Source organism: Canis lupus, chromosome 22 (genome assembly GCF_003254725.2).
Source record: "Canis lupus dingo isolate Sandy chromosome 22, ASM325472v2, whole genome shotgun sequence".
In the NCBI taxonomy this organism is placed as follows: domain Eukaryota; kingdom Metazoa; phylum Chordata; class Mammalia; order Carnivora; family Canidae; genus Canis; species Canis lupus.
In genome coordinates this window covers 12,332,007-12,357,928 of record NC_064264.1, presented here as the reverse complement: position 1 = coordinate 12,357,928, position 25,922 = coordinate 12,332,007, and positions in this window count along the sequence as shown.

Sequence of the window (25,922 nt, the reverse complement as noted above, 5' to 3'; positions counted from 1 at the left end):
TGACTATCATAAATAAATAAAAAAATAAAAATAAAATAAATAATAAATAAAATCTTACAAAAAAAACCTTGAATAAAAAACTATTACTGTAATATGGAGGAAAACTTCAATCTTCTAAAGATATTTCTGCAATGGGAATATGGACAAGAAGCCTCTATGTAAAAATGTTTTATAGTGTATTAAGTCATAAAGTATGGATAAAAATAAAAAGAATTAAAAAGATTTCAACCTTGAGAAGCCCTTCAATATGGTGGGGAAAGGAAAACAATAGATCAAAGAAGTCATTATAAAAGTTAGAGAGCTAAAAAATTAAGAGAATGAAATTACACAGAAGTTAAAGGAAGGTATTTTTTCCTAAAAATTGTTTTAGCTGAAGTATAGTTTATATGTTATATTAAATTAGTCTCAGGTATACGACATAGTGATTTAATTATATATCTTATGAAATGTTCACTGTGATAAGTGTGTTACAATATTATTGGCTATACTTTCAATTATAAAAGAAATATGTAAAGGAAAATATTTTCAAGAATGATAAAGTAATCTGCAAGTTCAAATCTGACCAAGAGTCACAGAAAGTTTAGATATTCTATTACTTACAATTTAATTGTAGTGACTTTTCTTTCCAGTCCCAGAAATCACAGTGAAAAAACATTTCTGTGACATACAGTGCTTTCAGTGAAGATGAGTGAAAATAATTAAACATTAATATTTGGTGTAAGATTGTAGTTCCTTTTTTTTAGGATTTATTTATTTTAGAGACAGAGAGCAAGTGACAGGGAAGGGCAGAGGGAGAGAGAAAATCCTGAAGCAGATTCTCGGATAAAAGTGCAGCCTGATGCAAGACTTGATCCCATGACCTAAGATCATGACCTGAGCTGAAATCAAGAGTCAGCCACTTAACCAACTGAGCCACTGAGACAGCCCAAGATTGTAGTTCTGTATGCTTAAATATAGAAAAATAGAAATCTATGTGGCATCTTAATCCTTTACATTTCTGCTTTATAACTGTCAGCCTTGGACTTTTTATATCATATGCTCATGCTATACTGCTTTTCACTTACTAAAATCAAAGAGCTATGACATGCTTATTAGGAACAAAATCATCTACATATCTTTGGTTTTGGTCCTGCAGAAACTCTTATTAGGAACAAAATGATCTATACATCTTTGGTTTTGGTCCTGCAGAAACTCTTACTCAATTATAATTACTGGGAAACTTTTTCTCTCCAATGGGGAGTAAGTTCTAATTTTTTTCCTACTGTAATATTCTCAAATATCATTGAATGCTTTGTAGTCATATAGAATATCCTATTAAACATGTTGCCAAATATAAGCACTCTAATTTTACTTAATGCATCATGAATGCTATCTTTTTAAAACAGTGGTTCTCAAACTCTAGCAAGCAGTAAAATAACAGAGAGGACTTGTTAAAACACAGATTGCTGGTTCTTGTTCCAGTTTCCACCTCAGTAGATTTGAGGTGGGCCCAAGAATTTACATTTCTAAGAATTCCCTAAGTGATGTAGGTGTTACACCTGACACTGGTGAGGGACTGAGTGCTTTAGAATATAATTTACACCTGTTTCCTTTCTCATGGTTCTAGAATATGAGAGAACAATAAAATTAACATTTTGCCTTTAGCAAAACATGTGTTGGAAGGTCCATCCCGAACAAAATATTGAGGCATTTTCCTGTCATGTAATGGAAAACTTGAGCTGCAACCAGCATTGCCAGCTGTTTAAAATAAATTCATTCAGCTGCCCATGTTCATAGAAAGAATTTTTTCCTGGAAATGCCATCACTAACACATGTAGAGAAAAATTACATTTGCCTAATTATATCAATTTCCTGAAATGAAAGTAAAAGGCTCACAGAATTAGCAAATACAAGTTGTTTCGATTTAAGAGCAAAATATAAATTGCTTGTCTTTAAAAAAGGAAAAGTATGATAGATTAATTAAGTTTAGAGAATTCTATGACACATTACCGTATTAAATATTTTTAATTTGCATTGTATTGCAGTTATGGGTGTGGTCAGACTTCTAAAACTTGACGTGTTTCCAGAAATTTTGAGAATATAGTTTTATAAATATACTTAATACACATTGGCATTAACAATGAGTATTTCTAAATTTTTATATCATAGCTATAGAATGTAAAGAAGGTATCTTGTCCTTACATCCTTAAGTTCTTCAGGTACTAGATAATACAAAGTATATTGTGTCATTTGTAAGACATCAACATTTAGTAACAGTATATAGACTTTCAAATGTCAACATATATATGTGCAGTTCTGGAAACTACATGGAATGATTACAAAGTGATGAATATATATTATTCATCCATGGGGATAAATTAATTGCAATGAAAGTTTAATGCACAATTCCAAAATATGCTTTGAATGAAAAAATGAGTGAAGAAAATAAGAACTGAGGGATTAATATGTAAGAACAGAGACCCTAATCATATGTAACAAAGTTCTTTGTAATTTTGTTTGATTATGTTAAATGTAATAATTCTGTCAGAAGTAGGATTATAAATGTTCATATCAGCATATAAAGTGGACTTCGGGCAATATCATTGGTTTGAAGTTCATCAGAAATGTGAATCATGAACTCCAATTACTTTCTTCATAGCATAGCACATCAACATTGTGTATGATTTATAATTTTTAGTACTGTCTGTAGGAGCAGATACTTTAGCCCATGATGACATCTCTGTTCTTGGTATTGTTGCTTTCAGTGGTAAAGATGCATTATGAGTATGATCATTTGGAAAATTCGATCTGGATTAAATATCTTTACATTATCTTAAAATTTTTCTTGAAATGGAAGGAAATGTTTCAACAAATCTCTTCCTTAACAGTTGCACCTTCTCTTTATCAAAAATAAGGAAGGATAAAATTGCCCTCTACGATTACAGTTTATAAAATAAAACAATTAAATCTATATAGATGGATATAGATAGCAAATTGGCACATGCTACCTATTCCATTTAAATAAAGAAAATATAGATATAGAATTATTTATCTTTTCCTAGTATTATCACTAATTCTGTGCTTTGATCTTAGAAACTGTAAGCTTGTGTATTATTTTCATGATAACCATTTTGACAAATATCTGGACTTTATGAAGGAAAATGCATCATTTTGGGTAGATGATTTGTTTTGTTTTCTGGGTAGACAAGAGAGAAGAAAAGAGAATACATATCGAGTAGTTATTATGTTGCAGGAATTCTATGGTCTTTTTGTTTTTAAAGACGTTTATTTATTTTTAAGAGAGAGACAGAGAAAGAGAGACGGAGAATGAGTCAGGGGAGGAGCATAGGGAGACAATCTCTCAAGCAGACTCCATCCTGAGGGCGAAGCCCCACAAAGGTTTGATTTCTTAACCCCGAAATCCTGACATGATGGAAACCAAAAGCCTGACTGGCAACCAAATAAGCAACCCAGGTGCCCCTACAATCTTTTAAAGAGAGCAAATATTTGTAATTCTACTATGTATTGACAAATGTAATTCATAGTGAGCATCTGAGGAACTGTGAATGGCACATTGAGGAAATGAGATAGATTCACCTGCTTTACAAGTTTCCTTCATTCTACAGCCAAGCATTCCCTTTCTAAATAATGAAATAACCTCTGTTGACCAAATGTTTCCTAAAATATATTTGTCATGAAACATTTTGATAAGAATTTTAACATAAATAAACAATTTCTTTTATCTATATAAGATCCATTTACAATAGATCCCAAATTTAAGGTTCATGATACAGAGTATTTTGCTTGACACACCAAAGTCCTTCATTTCTAAGTGCATACATTAGGATCTCTGATTATTTTTGTTTTCAGAAAAGGAAAAAGAAAAACAGGCCTCCTCCCATACCATTTCTGTTAACTAAATGTGTTTCTATGTAAAATGATCAAATGATATTTTTAAATTGTTTGGTATCAATAGATTTTTTAAGAAGATTATTTACTATTTAGAAGTTCCACAATTAGCAAAGATCAGTGAATATATAATATTGCCAGTATGTTTTCTTGTAGATACAATCATGAATTGAGCATACAATCTAAACAGAATATTAACAAATTGAATCCAACAATGGATGTGAAAGAATGACCATGACCAAGTGGGATTTCACCCAGTTATGTAAGACTAGTTCAACATTTGAAAATTATTTAATGTAATCATTCACATCAGCAGACTAAAATAGAAAAATCACATGATCATGTCAGTAGATATAGGGAAAGGATTTGACAAAATACAACAACCATTCATGATAAAATAAAAATCTTGATAAGCTAGGAATAAAGGGGAAGTTCCTTAACTTGATAAAGAATATCTATTAAAAATCTACAATTAACATCATACTTAGTGGTGAGAAATGTGAAGTTTTCCCACTGAGATTAATAAAAAAGTCAGGATGTCACCTGTCACCACTTCTTTTCAACATGTAGTGGAAGTTTGAGCTAATGCAACAAGAGAAGGAAAGAAAAAAAAGGTATACAGATTGGGAAGGAAAACATAAAATCATCTTTGTTTATCAATGATATGATTTCCTATGTAAAAAACTAAAAGAATCAGATCTTTTTTTTTTTATTGGAACAAATAAACAATTATAGTAAGATGCAGAATACCAGTTAATATACAAGAGGCACTCTTTCTCTTATTACCAGCAATGAACACGTGGAGTTTGAACTTAAAAACACAGTCCTATTTACATTAGCATCCACAAGATGAAATATTTTGGTAGAAGTCTAACAAAATATGTAGAAGATCTATATGAGGAAAACTAGAAGATTCAAATGAATTAAATCCAGGAAGAGTTAAATAAATAGGAAGATATTCCATGTTCATGAATAAGAAGACTCAGGATGTCAGTTCTTCCCAACCTGACCCACAGATTCAATACAATGACAGTCAAAACACCCAAAAGTTACAGTGTGGATATTGAAAGAGACAAAAGACTCAGAATAACCAACATGGTATCAAAGCAGAATGAAGTTGAAGAACTGATGCAACCAATGTCAAGACTTACTATAAAGCTAAAATAATCAAGATAGTGTCAATTGATAAAATAATAGAAAACTAGATCAATGGAACAAAACAGAGAACTCGGAAGTAAAAGCACATAAATATATCTGGCTGATCTTTGAAAAGGAGTGAAAGTAATACAATGGAACAAAGATAGTCTTGTCAACAAAAGTTGTTAGAACAACTAGACATATGCCAAAAAAAAAAAAAAAAAAAAAAAGAACGTAGACCTACACCTATGCTCTTCACAAAAATTAACTCAAAGTAGATCATACACCTAAATATGAAATGCAAAATTATAAAACTCCTAGAGGATACATAGGAGAAAATCTAGATGACTTTGAGTATGGTGATGACTTTTTAGATATAATGCAAAAGTCATAATACATGAAAGAAATAATTGATAACATAAACTTCATTAATATTAAAAACCTCAGATGCTTGGGTGGCTCAGCAGTTGAGCATCTGCCTTTGGCTCAGGGTGTGATCCTGGAGTTCCAGGATCAAGTCCCCCATTGGGCTTCCTGCATGGAGCCTGCATCTCCCTCTGCCTGTGTCTCTGCCTCTCTCTTTCTCTCTCTCTGTGTCTCTCATGAATAAATAAATAAAATCTCTAAAAAAAAATTAAATTAAAAACCTCTTTGTGAAAGACCACGTCAGGAGAATAAGAAGAAAAGCCACAGACTGGCACAGAATATTTTCAAAAGAAACATCTGGTAAAGGAGTGTTATCCAAAATATATAAGATGATTAAAAAATGAGTCAAAGACATTAGCAGGCACCTCATCAAAGAAGAGCAGCTAACAAATAAATGTGTGAAACGACACTCAGTATCATATGTCATTATGGAAAGGCAAATTAAAACAGCAATGTCTTACCACCAGACATCTATTAGAATGCTCCAAATTTGGAACACTGACAACACCAAATGCTGGCAAAGATGTGGGGCAACAGGTAATCTCATTCATTACTGGAGGAAATGCAAAATGGTGCAGCCACTTTGGAAAACAATTGGCAGTTTCTTACAGAACTAAACATACTCTTACCATATGATTCAGCAGATCTGCTCTTTGGCACTTACCCAAAGGATGTGAAAATTTATGTCCATGCAAAAACATGCACATGGATATTTATGGCAGTTTTATTCATAATTGCCGAAACTTGGAAGCAACCAAAATGCTCTTCAATAGGTGAATGGGTAAGTACACTGTGGTACATCTAGACAATGTGGTATCATTCAGCACTAAAAAGAAATGAGCTATCAAGCCATGAAAAGACATGGAGGAAGCTTAAATGCATATTATACTAAGTGAAAGAAGCCAATCTGAAAAGGCTATATATTGTATGATTCCAACAATATGACATTCTATGAAAGTAAAACAATGAACAGCAAAAAGCTTAGTTGTTGATAGGGGTTGGGTAGGAGGGAACAATAAATAGGGAGAGCACAGAGAATCTTTGGGAGAGAGAAACTACTTTGCATGATTTATAATGGTGGATTCATGTCATTATACTTTTGTCCAAATGTACAGAATATAAAACATCAAAAATGACTGAACTGTAAACTATGGACCTTAGGTGATTATGATTCATAAATATAGGCTTATCAATTGTAACATATATACTGCTCTGGTGGGGGATGTCAACAATACCATGGGGGAGCCATACATGTGTGGGAGCAGGGGTTATATGGGAAATCTTGCAAATTTTGCAATGAATTAAAATTTCTTAAAAAAAAACAAAGTAATAAAAAAATTAAGGCTACACCCTCTGTGATCCTCTGTAAGATCATGCCTGATGTTGTGGAAGGGATGTGGTTCTTATTTAGTGAATAATGATTAGTTATAATGCTGACATAAAATTAGTCTTATTGTGTCATTCTTTTGTTTAATTACATTATCTTCTAATGACAATACCATTTCTAAATAGGAATTCCTTTAGATTATTGGAAATGGTGAAAGTATCTGATTTTTTATCTCTAATATGGATTTTTCCCCATTGTCTATGCAAAGTCTACAATTTTTAAGGAATTATCTAACAGAAGTGGGAAGCTATACATGCTTTTAAAGTATCTTTCTATTGTATATGTCAATAAATGCAAGTAGTACATATTGTACTTAAGGTCTCTTATATCATGGTTTTATAGATTGCCAGACTTATTTATTCTGATTCTGAACATGATGGAAGGATGAGAGGGTGAATAAAAAGTTATGAAAAAGGTAGAAAATATCACAGCAGTCAATCAATACTAAACAGGAAGAATGATTGCCGTCAATGTAAGCTAAATTTCCAAAGTAACCATCCCTTAAGTGGAAGTATATTTTTTTCCCCTTTGAGAATGGAATTTCTTCAAATCTGCAAAATGTAGGGGTAAAAGGTGTATAGGCAAAAATACCTATAAATGAAAGCTGTATTGAAAAATTTTTTCTTCTTAAATAGACTTATTCTTATATGAGATTGCAGTGTGGGGCTCTAGTGTCATCCCATAGCTTGTACTACAAAGAATAACATATAAATTATCGTTTCCGATTTCATAGTGAGGAGTGTTGCATTTCAATAATATAAAAAAACAATGTCACCCCTTTTATTAATATGTTTTTAACAACACTTCATTTCCCAATCCATATGATGTATATTGATTTAAGAGACATATTTTCATTTAAGAGAAAATAATACTTATGTAATTAAACTCACAGAAAGATAAAACTGCTCCAGCCTCAGATCATCATATGAGTGATGCTCTGTAGTAATTTTTTATTTATAATAGGTATATATTTGACTTACTAAGCAAAGTAAAGTTTAAATGGTAAGTTTTGTGTTTTCCTCTGATATTCATAGGTCATCTAAATTCATGCCATTTGGCAGAACAGTGCGTAAGAAAGGGAAACAGCATGTAGCCTAGTTTATGTATCACTTGAAAAAAGAACAATTCAGAGGCCGTGTCTCTCCAGCTTATGAGTTTTAGTAAGTGGCAAGCTGACAAGTGGAATCTCCTGCCTCAGAGCTCACTGATCAAGCTCTAGCTGGATGGAAAACATGTGCAAGAGCAAATTCAAATAAAACTTCAGCGGTGCCTTGAATAGGGAGAAATAACTTCATGTGTTTGAAGTCAAAGAATGCAACCATAACAGGCACATCATGATCTACTTTGCTGGGCAGAAATGCTTTGTGAAACAAAGATCAAAGAATGCCACATCACATTATGAAATTATTTTGTGCAAGCTAATAAATAGAAACTAAGTAAATTAAAAATAGGAACACCCTAATGATCACAAGAGCATTTTGAATGTGGATCTGAGAATCTACATATAGCATGAACCACTGAAAGGAAATATTCATTTGCTTAACAAGATTTTATATTTTTTAAATGCAGTAAATTACATTATCATTTTATTTTATGTTATCATTTTAGAACTATTTGTCCATTTGTCAACATATCCCTGGAACAATAACTACATTTATTTCCCTAGTGATTGATTTCTTATCATGTTCAGTTTTTTTAAAACTTACATGTTTTTCTAACCATGGTCACTTCATTAAATATGGTGCATTTAATGTGATGAGGTCAAAAGAATGATGAATAGGGCCCCTGAGATATTTGCAGAAGCCATTCTGATCACCTGTTTAGAGAACTAGCATGCTATCTGGGAAAACGTTTCCTAGAGCCATAATAAAACAGTGGAATACTCAAGTAAGTCATGCACAGTAAAATGAGGGAGGAAGTAATTGAGAAGCCAACAACAATGTAGGCTGGTACTGCACAGCTAGCTTTGTAGTATCATCCATAGTGCCATAGGGGATTTAGTGTAAAATGTGACATGCTCAGGTAATAGAATGTGTTGAATCTGACAAGCAGCTGCCCTCTATGGTACTACACTGTCTCCTTACTCCCAGGCTTTCATTTGGAAATACAGTATCAAATTCTGCTTTTGAGGGAGGACAATGAGGAGGCAAGAAGACAGATTATAAGATTATAATGAAGCAATCAGATTATCCACTCAAGGGTCAAAGGTTTAAGAGTCATGGTGGCAAGGCAATGACAATGAAGAATTATGGTTCTTCAGATTTGTTAAAATGAGGACAGTATAGGAGCACTAAAATACAAGAGTGATATGAGTTTCTTTCTTTTTTTTTTTTTAAGATTTTATTTATTTATTAATGAGAGGCAGAGACATAGGCAGAGGGAGAAGCAGGCGAGCCCAATGCGGGACTCGATCCCAGGATCCTAGGATCATGACCGGAGCCAAAGGCAGACACTCAACTGCTGAGCCATTCAGGTGTACCATGACATGGTTTTCATTGCAGACTACCTGTGCCAAATACATAATCATGGTACCAGTTTGAATGTAATGCATTTGTTCCTCCCTAGCTGATATAGCCTGAAGATTTCTGGTGATGCATGTACTTCAGAAAAACTATTTCTAGTCATGTTTCTAAGAGTGAATAATTTGTCTTCTGCTAAGATTGTGAATGAGCTGGATGATGCTGATCCAATACACATACATGGAAAACTATTGTAATTGTTTGACCATAGAGATCAACTAGAGTTCTCAATTGAGAGTTCAAGAGACAGAAGCCTCTGGTCCAATTGTATGAAGCAAATATATAAATAGATGGAATTATTCTGTATCTGTTGAGAATCTGTTGTATCTGCATTACAAATCTGTTGAATCTGTTGTAGCTGCATTACAAAATACCAAGGAACCACATGGTGCTATTGAGAACTTTAAGTGTGGTTAGTTTGTTACACTGAATGATGGAATTTAAGTTCATTTTCATTTTATAGAGTCACATATAGCTAATGACTACTTCTTTGGACAAAGCAATTCTGGAACATAAAGTTAAAACAACTAGAAATGAGCAATTTATCAAATAATGGAATTAAGAGGCAGTAGTTTATCAGGGACTTTGGTTTTACAAACAAACAAAATTATATATATATATATAATTGTTATATATAATTTAATAAGTATTAAATACATATTATATCTATAATAATTATATATTAAATTTTATGTATAAATTATATATAATATGCACCTTGTTATATAATTAGTTATATGTTATATATAATTTAATAAATATTAATATAATATATGTAACAATCATATATAATTTATATATAAATACATACATAAATAAAATTTTATATATACATATATAAATTATATATAAATAATATACAGGGACTTTGGTCTTATAAACAAACATAAAATTATATATATATATATACATATAATTATTTTTATATATAAATAAACTTTTTTTCCATCCTGATCAGAAGTTCAAAGTTAGGTATTCAGGTATTATTTCAGAAGTTCATAAAGGTAATCAGAATCCTAATTATTGGGACACCTGGATGGCTCAATAGTTGAGCATCTGCCTTTGACTCGGGAGTAATCCTGGAGTCCTGGGATCGAGTCCCACATCGGGGACTTCTCCCTTGGCCTGTGTCTCTGCCTCTCTCTCTCTGTGTCTCTCATGAATAAATAAATAAAATCTTAAAAAAAAAAAAAGAGGCCTAAGTATTGGTCACCTTTGGCTCTACCATGAAGGTATCTAAGTGTAGCTCTTCATGGACACACATTATTTTCAGAAACTCTAAGAATAAGATCCTATTTAAAACATCTAAAGGGAGAAAGGAAAGAGTTGAGTTCTCTCATATCTCCAACTTTATATTAGATACATAAAGAAATTAAAAAAATAAAACAGGAAACCTTTTTTAGAAGATAACCCACAAACTTCCTTTACATGTTATTGATTGTATCTTCCACATGGGCAGAACTGGCTACAGAGGTTAAAGGGGATTGGCTGACACTTTCAGATTGAATCATGGAGAGAGACTTACACAAAAAGGAAAAAAGAGGAAGAACTGTTGGGTAGCGCACCAATGGTGTCATCTAAGTGTACTATTAATCCTGAAGAAAATCTCAGCTAGGTAGGGGAAATGAAAGAAGAATAATATGTAAAAATAATTCATTAAAAATATCAGAATATACCAAGGGCTTTCAAGGGTAGGCAAGATGGCTTTTTAGTACTTGAGAAAAGGATTTTAAAAGGTAAAGAATATGGCTCATTTAGTCTGAGTAATATGCAGATCAAATCAGACTTGGTGGGTAAGAGCTGAGCAGTTTTCAATGGAGAATGATACCATTAGATGACTTATTGATTACTATAGTGTGTACCAAAGGTTAGAATGTGCAAAACCTTCTCATGGTTACAAATACCCCTAACTCCAAATTGGCACCCCTTTATCCTTTCTAGCTTTATTTTACTCAGTAGCAATTATCACCTTGTTATATACATTGAGCCACACAAAACACACTATGACCCACCTGCAAAATCCTCCCTGGTTATTTGACTATTCTCTCCCTCACCTACTCTACTCAAGCCACAGTGCTCTCCTTTCTGACTGATGCACATGCCAGGCATCTTTCTCCACTGGGCATTTGCAATTTATCCACTCTATTGGAAATATTCCTTCTCTAGATATTACATGACTTAATCGTTTGCAGCCATTTATCAAATTCAGTCTCAGGAACCATCTCAAAGCAGCATACTTAATATTACAATCACCATCCTCCCTAACCTAGTAAATTCTATATGTGTTTCGATCTCTGATAATTTTTCTCACTGAACGTACATATTTTGCTTAATATTCCAGATATTATACCAAATGAAGATTCTATAAAGGATATTGTCTGTTTGGTCATTGCTATCTACTCATGTTAAACACATAGCAGTTTTCCTATAAATATTACTTGAAAGAATATATTCACTGTTTATAGCAACCATATAACTGTCTCTTGCTTACTAATAAGGTACTTTATGTAGAGATTTTATGTTATTTGTTTACTTCAGGATTAGTATTTTCTGTTTTATAAGACCTAGACAAGTAATTGTTAATATGCAATTTGTGTTGGTAGATTCTGCAAACTAGTGATGTAACAGATCATACGTGGTCTACCTATAAGCTTTATTTGGCTTTGATAATATTGATTTTAAAAAGTAAATTATTAACCAGTATTTAAAAAATAAATATATTTAAGTTAAACTCCATAGTTAAGTAGTAAGACTGGACCTACTTTCCCCCATGGTATTAAAAAATTAATGTCAACTATTAGCCACCTAATCTAGCAGGGCATCTAGTAGGGCATGTAGTAGAGCTCAGTAGTTAAAAATAGCTACTTTCCTCAACTTATTTTATTCATTTATATTCTTTGACTTGTTTTTTTGATATTGTAGGTGTGACCTCTAGTTTAATTAATGGAAAATTTAAGACGAGTGCAAGAATATTATTTTTACCAAGTATTTGAATCTTTTTCAGGGGAGTTAGTTTTAAGTACTTCTATTTTATTTTATTTTTTTTATTTTTTATTTTTTTTAATTTTTATTTATTTAAGATAGTCACAAAGAAAGAGAGAGAGAGAGGCAGAGACATAGGCAGAGGGAGAAGCAGGCTCCATGCACCGGGAGCCCGACATGGGATTCGATCCCAGGTCTCCAGGATCGCACCCTGGGCCAAAGGCAGGCGCTAAACCGCTGCGCCACCCAGGGATCCCAAGTACTTCTATTTTAAAATGAAATATTACTATTTGTTGATAGAACTTTACTCTTATTGTATTACTGTGCATATTTTGATAATATTTATAATTATATTCTTTGTCAATTCAACATATTAGCCAACTCAATACATTAATTACCTTCAGCTCTCTAAATTAATTAAATCTACAACATCACAAAGTCCTATTGTCTTTAATTAGTAAATGCCCTTAAGAAAACCTGGGCTGGAAACACAGGAACATAGCAATAGGATTGGGAGGGTGGAAAGCACAAACAGTCTTGCTCAACTTGAAATATTTTTCAGTATTAGAATTTTTCAGTGCATGTTAGAGGGCATGTAGTGCTGTGACTGTTTTTTAGTGTAAACTGAAAATACATTTGAAGGAATTCAAAAGTGTATTGTGCACCACAGTGAGAAGGTGCTTATGTGTTTACTCACCCAACAAACACCAAGGAAGGCCAACCATTTTCCTGGCTCCAACCTAGATTCAGCCTGTTTGTATTAGAAACTTTCTAAGACTGTGACTATACCTCCTGAAAGTTAGAAACATACAAAAGAGTGACTTAAATTGTGCTGTGCCTCTCTGCATGTTTAGAAGTATGTGCGATGTTTGAAATTCATTGATAACATTGACCTAATAAAGAAGATAGAAGAGCGATTCAGAAACAGGGACTATATTTACACATCAAATGTCCTTCAGAAGATGAAAGTAGATGATTCTAAAGTACATGAATGAGGATAGACTTGGACTGCAATTCAGGGACACAGGAAGGAAGGCAGAGGACATGGATGATATGAAGGTGATTTGGTTCATTTGATACAGGGAAGATTAGGTCATCACTATGCAACTAAGTTTATGTCTGTTCAGCATCTGTGTCGGTATCTATTGCAATATCCATATTTGAGAGAAATATAAGTCAGTATCACCCACTTAGAGTGAGAAGTGAGAGAAAGTATTGGAGATTTGAGGAAAAAAGAAATAGTGTAAAAATCAATGTTGTAGAATGTGGGAGAGCATACATCATAGGTAAAGACAATAGAATTCTGGGCAATGTTGAGTTAGTATTTGAGATTTTTGAGGATAATTAGAGACCACTAAACATGAAGGTGTTATTTTCCCCAGCTACTGATGGTTGTGCAGACACTGGTACAGACTAGGCTAACTTTAATATTAATAATTACTAATGATTATTGTATTAATTATTGTACTAAGTATTTTAAATATATAAACTCATTTATGACAACATGCTCAAATGGGTATGATAATCTGATATTACACACAAAATACAGAGATTGAACTCTTACAAAATTTGGATTTAGCCAGTGTGAGATATGGTGGGAGAAAGGAGCAAGATACAAAGAATGTGAGGAATGTAGTGATTCCAGAGCAGGTGAATGATAGAATTTAAGTAGAGAATGGGATTATTTGTATCTAGATACCACATGTAGAACAGTTATTAATATTTTTTCAATGAAGTATCTAATGTGAAATACTAAAAAATATTTGGAGGTGAACTGGTCAAGGAAGAGCGAGACCAGGAGTAGCAGGGAAAGAAAGGAAAATCAGTGGAAAAGGAGACATAGTCTTTACTCTATAGTAGATATAGAAAGGTCAATGGTGGGAAAAGAAGGGTGATCTTTGATGAATGACGAGGAATAACTGGGGAAATCATCACTGAGTGTTGGAAATGAGTTTTCTAATTTATTTAAATTTTGAATCACTCATCAAGTATGCTATGTTAAAAATGAAATATTTTAAAACCTCTCAGTAGTTTTGGAGATTCCCTCAAGATTGGGCAAGTTAATTAAATATGGTACCATTATATGTGAATACCATGGGGCATGTTGATCCTAACAGTACATTTGAATGCAAGTGTTCATCAGCATTATCATATTCCGTAAGAGCTATGGTTCTCTATTCAGGATAATATAAAACAACATATAATGAACTGACAAACTATTTGGAAGTTTCTTGAATCAAAGGAAAGATTGAAAATTCTTCCTCAAAAAAACAGAACTCAGGCATCCCCCATGGTCTTAGAAGAAGAAATAATTCACCAGTTTTGCTGACATGTATCCACTGAAGACATTTCCACTTTTGTTCTATTTTCTCCTAATTTCTATCATTAAATTGCTTGAAATTCACTTCCCCAAGCCATAATGGTGAGAGGAAATCACCAGGTGAAATGTCACCAGGATCCTCAGAATGGGTTATATAATGCTGCAGTAATACAACCTTAAGGTTTCAGTGGCTTAAAAACCTATATCTCATTTGTATGACATGTCCAAAGATTATTGGCAATGTAGTTCTACTCATACATGTTCCATCGGCTTATATTCCATTAACTAAATCAAGTCATGTGGTTTTGTTTAATATCAAGGAGGACCCTTTCCCAGTAAGAAAGGGGGTCTTACTCAGTTCCAGTGATTTCTGTTACAGACAACTGTACCTTCTAAGAGTGACCAATGTAGTGAATCACTGTGCCTTGAAAAAAGGGTAATGGGTGCTGGGAAACACAACTGTTTACTATTGCAAATATTTTTCAAAATTAAGATTTGACTTAATATGTGTCTGATATATAGGGCATCTGTTTTATATCCATTTTATATAAGTGTACATATAAAGAAAAATAAATTTGTTTGCCCAAGGTATTGAATGGCAGTCCATGTTTCTTGGAATGCTTTCAATGACCTTTGGTTAAATAAAGTTTCTTAAATCCATGAAGTTCAAGGGTGCCTGAGTGGCTCAGTTGGTTAACTGTCTGACTCTTGAATTCACCTCAGGTCATGACCTCAGGGTCGTGAGTTTGAACCCTGCATCAGCCTCCACACCCAACTTAAGATTCTTTCTCTCCCTCTCCCTTTGCCCCTCACCTCTCAGCTTGCTCTATCTCATAAATAAATAAATAAATAAATAAATAAATAAATAAATAAATAAATAAATAAAATGAATCCACAAAGTTCAAACTCAATGGTACAGATTCAGCGTACCATTTTCCAAACGCCTTTGCTATAATCTACTCTCTGCTTGTGTGTTCCTTTCATAAACTTCAACGTTGGCATATGGCACTTAAAACATGAATTGGCTATTATTCCCTATTGTCTTTTAAGAAATAATGAAAAGTACCTTAAAAAGATCACCATATTGAGAGCAGAAGGGTGTATATTTAATAAAAAACAATAAGTACATTATCAGTCTTTCAATTTTAAGAGTTGACTCCATGTTACTTGTAGAATGCCTCTGGGATGTTATTTTTTTGCACTGTCTTTAGAACTAATTCAGTTTTACTCATTTACATAGCTGCAAGTAGACAAACTTCTCAGATGATATTTATGTCATTGCCTATAAATGTGCAACACATCTCATTTGCTAGTGTTTTATTTTAAGGATAAGTGATTCAGAGACTTAAAGATGTATCCTTATTTTTTTTAATTTTAAACAAACAAAAACTGATAAAGCTTGAATATATTTTTTACAATATAATAATATTATTCTTGTACTTATTTTCAAATTTTTCTTTCTAAGTTTCCACTTGTGGAAGTGAATATAAGGTTCATTAATCAATAAATAATTTATAGAAACATGTACATCTGCAAGTCCCATATAACAGAGAAAAAAATTGAAGTCCTGGCAATAGATTGTTACTGAAAGAATAGTATATTTAAAATTCAAAATAGCTATTTATATCAACAGCTGAAGAATTCAATATTGTTCAAAAAATAATTACTTTCTGTAAATCCTTGTACAAGCTGTCTGATCAACATGACAGAAAAAAATCTTCAAAGAATGTGTGTGTGTCTCATACAATGGACATTTTATCTACTGTCATAGAAGCCCCTTCCTTTTATTTCCTTCAGAAGTTTTGAAGAGAAAACCTTAAAAAAAAAACCTTTATATAATTGCAAATAATAATTTTCTACATAGGCCTGTCTTGTAGAGAATAGATATAGTTTTGTCAGTCTTTTGTGATCCACATCCTTTTTACAAATGTGGTTTAAATTGAGCTCTACTGAATATTTTCCATTTATAACAGTTTAAAAGGGTGCTTTCTTAGCAAAGTATAACACAGTTCATAACTTAGATATGTACAACATAGTTTTCTCTTTGATTTTGTTCTCTGGATCTCTATTGGCATGTTTTCACTCCACTTCATCTATAGTTTCATCATGCGCCAGTATTCTTATTTTATCATTGACATCTAAGGTTAAATCTATTTCATATTTCTTATCCTAGACTGATATGCGCTTCCTTTTTTGATTTATTCAACTTTAAGCTTGTTCTTGACCTCTGGGCATATTAACTCAACTAAAACCGAATTGACCAAGCACCAACTAAAAAACACTCTCTCAGTTCTGCAAAACAACTCTAAGCCAACATTCCCAGTCACTTCCTTAAAAAATTCTGAGGACTTTTTGCATTGTTTATCAAGTTTTCATGAATATCATTTGATTTCTTTTCCCCAAACACCGTTTTATTGTGTTCATCATTTACTAACATTTACCTAAACATAAATATATTTATATATAATTTATATGCATTTCTGTTTTATTTGTGTTTTTGGTATCATCATACCTTACTGAATGTAAAGATCCGTAAAGAAATCTCTATCAATAACTATTTCCTAATTGGGAAAAAATGATCATGGAGAAATCTAAATTTCTAGAATGGGTAAGTTAAAAGCTAATGAACTTAGATTGAATACGTAAAAACTTGTTTGCTAATTACATTAGTCTTCTCAGGCTGCTGTAACAAAGTGCCATAGATTATGGCTTAAACAATACACATTTATCTTCTCACAGTACTGGAGACGGAAGTCTGAGATCAAGGTGCCAGCAGGGATGGTGTCTGATGAGAACTCTCCCTTAGGCTGAAGACTGTCACCTTCTTGATTTATACTCACCTGACCTGTTCTTTATGTATGCATAGAGAGAGAGCGAGATACACTGCCAGAATGAGCCAGCTCTGGCACCTTTTCTCCTAAGACACTAATCTTGTCAGATCAGGGTCCTACTCCAGTGATCTCATTTAACTATAATCTCATCCTCACTCCAAATACAGCCACGCTGGTGGTTAGGTTTTAACATATGAATTTGGGAGGGACATACACATTCAGTCTATAAGATGACTATTTAAAATTTGTGATGAGCCTGATAAAAATAAAGTTATTTTAAAAAATGATACATTTTGAAAAGTAATAACATTACATATGAAATTTTGTCCCAGTTAGGAAATACTGTTTGATTAATAAATTTGGAATCAGATACAGTATTATAAGAATATATATGTAGTTGAAAAATGTCTATTTTCTTATAGTCACTAGGTTAAAAATAAAAACATTTTATCCTCAGTCTGAAACTCTAGCCACATATTTTGAAAAGCATTTTGAATTCTTTGTGAAAAATACAGATGATGAACCAATCTATTTATGATATGAAATTCAAATATAAATATGAGTGTATATAATATTTTAAAACGCATCTGTAAGGGTCTAAGGGTCATCTGAAAGTTCTTAAGTGGAATACCACAAACTTTAAATGTTTACTTCAAAATGAGTAATATTAATTTCATTAACAGTAATTCTTGAGAGTTCATCTCAGAATTATGAAAGGAGAATATCAAATTATTTAAAATATGAATGAAATTATCAACAACTTTTAATGTAGAAGGGCAAGCTAGAATATAGTAGTTATCGAATACAATAATTAACAAAAGAATTATGGAGTTTATATTTGTTTCAAAGTGCATGTATTGTTGGAAAGCACTGTCAATGGTAGAAGTTATTACATAATAAGTCTATTGAGAAGGAAAATAAGCTTACCACCTGCACCTCCACTGCGCACCAAAATTGATTAATAAATGAGTGATGATAAGAAAAATAGAATAGGAGAGACAATGAACCCTTTTACAGGAAAAGAAAAGAGCACTACTTTCTGGAACAAAAAGAAACAGTAGAAGAGAGAAAACAAATATGAGAGAGGTAAGAAAAGTGAAGAAAGAAGCAATGTACATGGGAAGTTGGAAGAGATGAGACATCTGGAGAGTTGTTATGAACCATTGTTATTTTTAACAGGTAGATGGGTAAAAAAGGGTTTTAACTGAGTTTCATTATGTTTTCTGTGATGTAATCCCTTTTCCACCCTCCAAAATACTGTTACAAAGACATATGTTTCAAATGTAATCTGATTTGTGTTGAACATGTATGCATGTGCACCTGTATATTTTGTAGATCTCATACTGACATGAGCCTTTAAATGGTATCAAAGCATCCCAGGTTTATTTAGGTTACATGACAACAAAGCCAAAAATTTCCAGGTGGCAGGAAATTGTCAAGTAACATAAATAGGTAGGAACTATAAAACCTGTATAGCAACATAGAGGTTCTATAATTAGACAGGCCTAAAATAGACAAAGAAAAACATTATAGAGATGAAACTCCACTGGTGGAGCTTGTCTGCACTATGGCTCCCTCCTTCCTCCCCATTCCACACACCCCCACAGTCTTCCTCCTCTTGTCCTTTGTTCTCCTGATCTTGTAACACAAATTTAATTCAAGAAACATTGGGGAGGGACTTGAAGGACCGTGCTGATCAGGTAAATGGATGAAATTTCAGAAATTTCAGAAATTTATGGACAGATGACTAGAACACCACCCCAGCATCCTGGCACTGTATAAGACTTTCAAAACTTTGGCTGTAAGACTATGGGAAGGAGGGAACCTCTAAGAATATTTGAAGGTAAAAATTTCCACCACTTCAGTGGAAGGAGCATAAAAGCTAAATTAGTTCGAGTCACGGAAAAACAGAGAAAGATTTTTCTTGCAGTTTATGGATTTAGAGGATTATTTATTACACATTGCTAAAAATTTTTATGTGGTACATGAACTATGCTGTAAACTGATTACAAACCATAACAATTTAGGATTAATTTTGATACAAGTGTTTTGACCTTGCTGGAATAACTGATAATCAGAGAGTAGGTGGCTTCTCAAAAGTTACTGCATTTTTCAGCAATGTCACTGAATTACGATGAAACTACATTAAGAGTCCTGTGGAGTCTACTTTCCTGACCAAATTCAGTAGCCTGGAGAAGGAAGAAAAGGTGTCTGAATAAAGGATTGAAAACAATTTCTAAAGGCTGCAGATTTTCTTCATTTTCAGGAGAAATATCCAGAAAGAGGGGCAGAAGCAAGAGATTTTTTCAAAACCTTCTCTTGGAATCTTTTTATTCTACTTGCAGAAACTAAGCACACTTAACTACATAGAGAATTATCACAAAATTGAAAACTTGTGCTATAGATTCACACGGCGCCAGTGCTCACGCCAAGTTTGGCCTAATTCTGTAGTTTATTTGACAAGCAAATGTTAAATAAATATGAGAAAAAAAGCAAAAGAAGAAGCATTCACAAAAAAATGTGAATGCTTTATGAAGGGCAGGTACATCACAGTTTGCTCATTCCTTCTGCTACTCCTTTATCTTGTGTGACCTATTTACTTGTTTCTCTTATATACCTGGTTCCTCTAAAGCATTTTTGTCCACTCTGCTTTGTAGGCTAATTGGAATTTTCCCCCAAAAAATAACGTTATCACCAAATTAATTGTGTTTTGATTGAGACTCTTAAGAGTATAAATTTGTCTAAAACGTGAAGGATCTGAGTTTTGACCCTACTTCCATAATAACAAGTAGTGGCAAGGCTTCATAGATGTTGACAAAAGACACAAGACTCCTGTATCAGAAACCAAGGATTTCGTTCCTCTCAGCAGAGCAGGAAACACAAGGTTTATATTCACATGAGCTCCCCTGGTTCCCAAAGGTGGATGCTGCACATACAGTAAGTTTGTGTCAGAGCTGAGGAACCTAAAATTTAGGAAGCCCTCAAACATATCAAGAGATGCTAGCAAATCCACCCCTTATGTGCCCTGGATAAATACATAATCTTTATTGTCTTAGCCAAGAAAAAAATATCTGCCCTCTGCCCTCAAGGGAGACACTGTCTCTATCACCAAAGGTGTTTTCTATACAAACTTCTTCAACAAAAATCAATGTCACTTGACAAGACTTAAACAAATACAAGAGACGTGAAGAGCTGTCTCCGTACAAAATCAATCTGCCAGGCATGTGAGAGTGGTCAGCTGCACCTACAGAAAGACTGACCTTCATAAAAAATCTAGAGGTTGGACTCTCCAGATTTGCCAAGGAAATGTTTCTAAGCCTCTAAAAATTTAGGAAAGTGCAAGTACTCCTGTTGTTTATGTGCTTTTGCAAAATACAGGCATTTAATGGCACATTTTCCTATTAAGAAAGACAGTATTTGTATCATAGAACCTTGTGATTGGGGTATCCCATGTAATCAACTAGTGGTAACAGGATAAGGTTATTCAGGAACTCCCTCTCTTGTGGGAAATAATAGAGATCCACATGCTCAAAGGAGAGCAGTGACCCGGAATGTGGATCATAATTCAAATTCTAGTCAGGACATTTAGGCATTACCTCCAGCTTTTTTTTTTTTTTTTAAGACTTTTTTTTTGAAGATTTTTTTTTTTTTTTAATTTATGAGAGACAGAGAGAGAGAGAGAGAGAGGCAGAGACACAGGCAGAGGGAGAAGCAGGCTCCATGCAGGGAGCCCGATGTGGGACTCGATCCCGGATCCCCAGGATCAGGCCCTGGGTCAAAGACAGCGCTAAGCCTCTGAGCCACCCAGGGATTCCTATCTCTAGCTCGTTAAGCCAAATTGATCATGCAAGAATCACCAGTAGCAGAACCACCCCTTATCCCAGAGACAGAACTGAGTGGGGCTGCCTCTTATGGGGAGACATTGAACTTTTGTGGAAATGGGTAGGTCCCATGTGAGGAACAGGATGAATTTGAGAGTAATCAGAATCACCTACTTGACCACTGTGAAGTCTGGATAAAATGTGCTTATATGGAAGGCATTTGAAATTCACTGTTCAAGAGAATCCAATTCGAAACAAGACTCAATTTCCAAAAGTTTGAAGGAAAAGAAATTTACCTAGATACAAATTTGTAAGGACAATAAGAAGATTCTGAGGGAGTCAAAGAAGTCAAGATTATCTTATAAATCCATTTAATTTTAAGCTTTTTGTATCTTCCTCCTTTCCTATGTTGCTTCTGATAACTATTTAGAGAAACTGGCTATAAAAAAGTCTAAATTCCTCCTTCTCTCTGTTTTTCTTTTTATTTCTCTCTCTTTTGAGAGATTTCACCCACTTTTGTGCAAAAACACATACGCAAAGGCAAAAAGTAGGAAAATCCTCTTCATGTAAAACACTAGAGCTGGTAATCCAAAGGCAAACAAAAGTTGCTAATTTTGTCACAGTGAAAATGAGTAAAATTAAAATATCAATCTAAATAAGATTTGAATAATGAGAAACAAAATTTGCAGTGCATTGGGAATACTGGGAAAGTGTTAGCAACAAATTGCTATTCAGTGGGATAAATCATTACTGTGCATGGAACATTTACAAATGCAAAACAAGATATCAATACTACAAAGAAAAATGGTTAAAGAACATTAGAAGTTAATTCAAAAATAAACTTAGTCTTGTAAAAGTGTCCACATTCAATCTATTTACTTATGCAAGAAATACAATTCAAAAATGATTAAAGTAGCAAAGATGGAATGCTTGACAAAGAACTTGTGGTAGCAACTATAAGCATCTCATTTTTTTTTGTACTTCACAGTTGGATTGTTTTTTACAGATTGAAGGTTTATGGCAACACTGAATTGAGCAAATCTATCGGTGCCATTTTTTTCCAAAAGTTTATGCTCATTTCATGTCTCTGTGTCACATTTTGGTAATTCTCACAATATTTAAAAATTTTAGATTAATATTATATTTGTCCCGGTGACTCCTGATCAGTGATTATGACTCACTGAAAGCTCAGATGATGGTTAGTGTTTTATTAGCACTAACGTGTTTTTTGAATAAGGTGTGTACATTGTATTTTCAGACATAATGCCATCACACACTTAACAGACTACACTTTAATGAAATCTAATTTTATATACACTAGAAAACCGGAAGATTCATTTGGCTCACTTTATTGTGATACTCACTTTATTACAATGGTCTAAACTGAACTACAGTTTCTCTTTGGTATGGCTGTATATAAAATATCAAACAAACAAAAAAATAAAAATAAAAATAAAATAAAATAAAATAAAATAATAAATAAAATATCAAACAACCACTGTCTACAGTGTAATATTTGCAATAATTCTCAAGATCATTTTAAAAAGTGAATGAATTTATCACAGTTTTAATTTTTCTTTTCTTTCTTTTCTTTATCTTACATTTATTTTTGGAGTATATGAAGGGAATGGTTTTGGGGATAGCAGTGTTGGAGGACTAACACAGTGATGGAGTTTAGTGCTTGGTTTAAAAGTACTGATTGCTTTATTATTATCTATGAAATTTTAAATGTTTCATGTGATCCAAAATATTTAAGAAATTACCCCAGAAAATATTCATATAGATGGAAAGATATTTTTAAATAATGCATATATTTTTATAATACTGCCTACCACGTGGGATGTTTATGGTTTAGAAACAATATGCTTCACTAAGTTATCAGTTAATGTAAGGGAATTCCATGATATTAAACTTTGTGTACTTTTTTTAATATATATTGCATCATAATCATAATTGTCACAATTATAATATACACACCAAAACATTGTGTGTGTGAAAGAGACTGAACATTACCTCTCCAAATGTTCTAGAGAACAGCCTATGCCCCTAAAACTGAAGGAGTCGGTATGATAAAAGACCAATTCATGATCAGCAGAGTAACTCGAGAAGTATGCATTTTGCTATTACAGATACAACTCGATTCTTTTCTTCTTCCTCCTGTGGAGCTAACAATCGGCTAAATGTAGCAGAGAAGTGGTACTATTATGGTACACAAGAAATCCCTGGCTTCATCTCAAGTCATCCACATTCACTCCAAATATTCTCACTTAAACTCTGGGGACCGTGGCTGTAAGTGCAAGTATTGTACTTACAATACTAACTTCTCTCTTTATTTGAAACTACTGAATACAGTCCTCATCTTCTTTGTAAATTCCTCAGATTGATTTTTAAATTTTTATAAGCCTGTGGACAGGAAATGTATAATTTTAAAACCATGACTTCCTCTTAAATTCCTCTGGGTTTGAGACGCTTGGGTTGCTCAGTGGTAGAGCATCTGCCTTAGGCTCAGGGCCTGATCCTGGAGACCTGGGATCAAGGGTCACATCGGGCTCCCTGCATGGAGCCTGCTTCTCCCTCTGCCTGTGTCTCTGCCTCTCTCTCTCTGTGTGTCTCTCATGAATAAGTAGATAAATAAATCTTTAAAAAAAATTCCTTTGGGTTTATCAGAACAGACATTAGATATCTGAGGATGTCTGAAATAATAATTATTTACATTTTGACAATTAATTTTCTAAGATTTTATATATATATATCATATATTATATATGAGAGAGAGAGAGTGAGAGGCAGAGGGAGAAGCAGGCTCCACACTGGGAGCCCAATGCTGGTCTCCATCCCAGGACTCCAGGATCAGGCCCTGGGCTGAAGGCAGGCACTGAACCGCTGAGCCACCCAGGGATCCCAAGTAACTTTCCATAATTAATCAAGAATCTCGGTATGCTTTGGGTCAGTATTTTTATTTATATGTTCATTCCATATTTAGAAAGGTTCAAAACAATGTATGGGCAAAGAATAATCTAAAGTTGTGAGAAATTTTAAACATCATGTACAGTGATAGAGATTGATTAAAATCATAGTTACTATTATGAGTAGAACTAGCATGTATCGAATACTTTTTATTTTATAGGCATTGTCCCATGTGAGATACATGTATATCAAACATATTTTTTTCATCAATCACTATAATTATGTATATAGGTAGTTATAATTATTTTTATATTACAGAAAAGAAAACAGTTTAAGGAAGTTAAAAAACAAGCCCAAGTTATAGCTTCTGGAATCAGAGGTTATCCCAAGTTTGTAAGCCCCCAAAACTCGTGTTTTTGAGTATCCTAAACACTTCCATTCTTACATAAGATAAAATGCAATATAATTCTAAAAAATTATTTTATAGAGGAATTTAGAAAAATGCTCACAGCATATCAAGTAGAAGTAAACAATTTAAAGTATAGCATGTAAATATAATCCTATTTGTGTTGGTACTCATAAATATATCAAAATATTTTTCTTATTAACTGTGAGTGTTCAGAATATGTGGACTTCAATGTTATTTTACTAAGATGAGATACTGTTTAAAATAAAAAGTATTATTAAATGTGAATAAAACAATGTATACAATGAATAAAAGATCAAATGCCAGCTAGTATCTGAATCAGGGAAAGCAATTAGCAAATTATTTCAACAGTGAATATTTATTCCCCTAATAGGGTTAAACATTTGTTTAAAGATGATGACCTAGTTTCATTAACATCATCACTGCATGTAAACAGTGTGATTATTTTCACAAATATTGTAGAATTACACACATTTTAAACCTCACAGCAGGACTCTGTAATCATGGCAGAAGGTCTTTCTAAAATGAACAGTATTTCTTTCCCAATAGAACCACAAGAAGACAAATGAAGATACTAGGAATAATCATGGCTTCCATAAAACAGCAGTAATGTTAATTTAGTATAGTTTAAGAATTATATCTCTTGAGGAAATATCTGAGAAAAAAACAGAGTTTGCCTGAAGTGACTGCATAGTACAAAATGCAGAATAAATATTTTAGTATCAGAATAAGAAATGTATCATATGGCAATTTTTTAACATAAGCATTCATTTCTGAAAGTTTATTTGTTAACATGAAACATTTATTGTTGTATAAAACCATATTTTCTTTTTGACTTTAGTTAAATGAGATTAGCACTCAGATTTTTCAAGGGAATTTACTTTGTGGAATATACATGTGTGAAGTAAACATAAACTGCACTGGTTAGAATTTTGAAGAGTAAATAAAAAAGTAATTTAAAGGAATACTCTTTCCTTTCTCTTTTACAAATGGTTTTTGTAAGTTCACTTGATGTTAAAAAAAATGTCACTTTGGGGAAAAAAAGTTTAATTAAAGCATACTTATATAAAATATAAATTTTGTAAGCGAGAGTTCTTAAAGGCAGAATGAATAACAACCTTGAAATAGAAGATAAACTAATATATATTACTATTGTATATAAAATTCTCTATGTAACATGTATTTTAGATTTTTGCAATATGCTAATATATATCATATATACATATATGATGAATGATAAAGTATATTTCCCCTAAGTAGTAGAATTAGTAATAGTT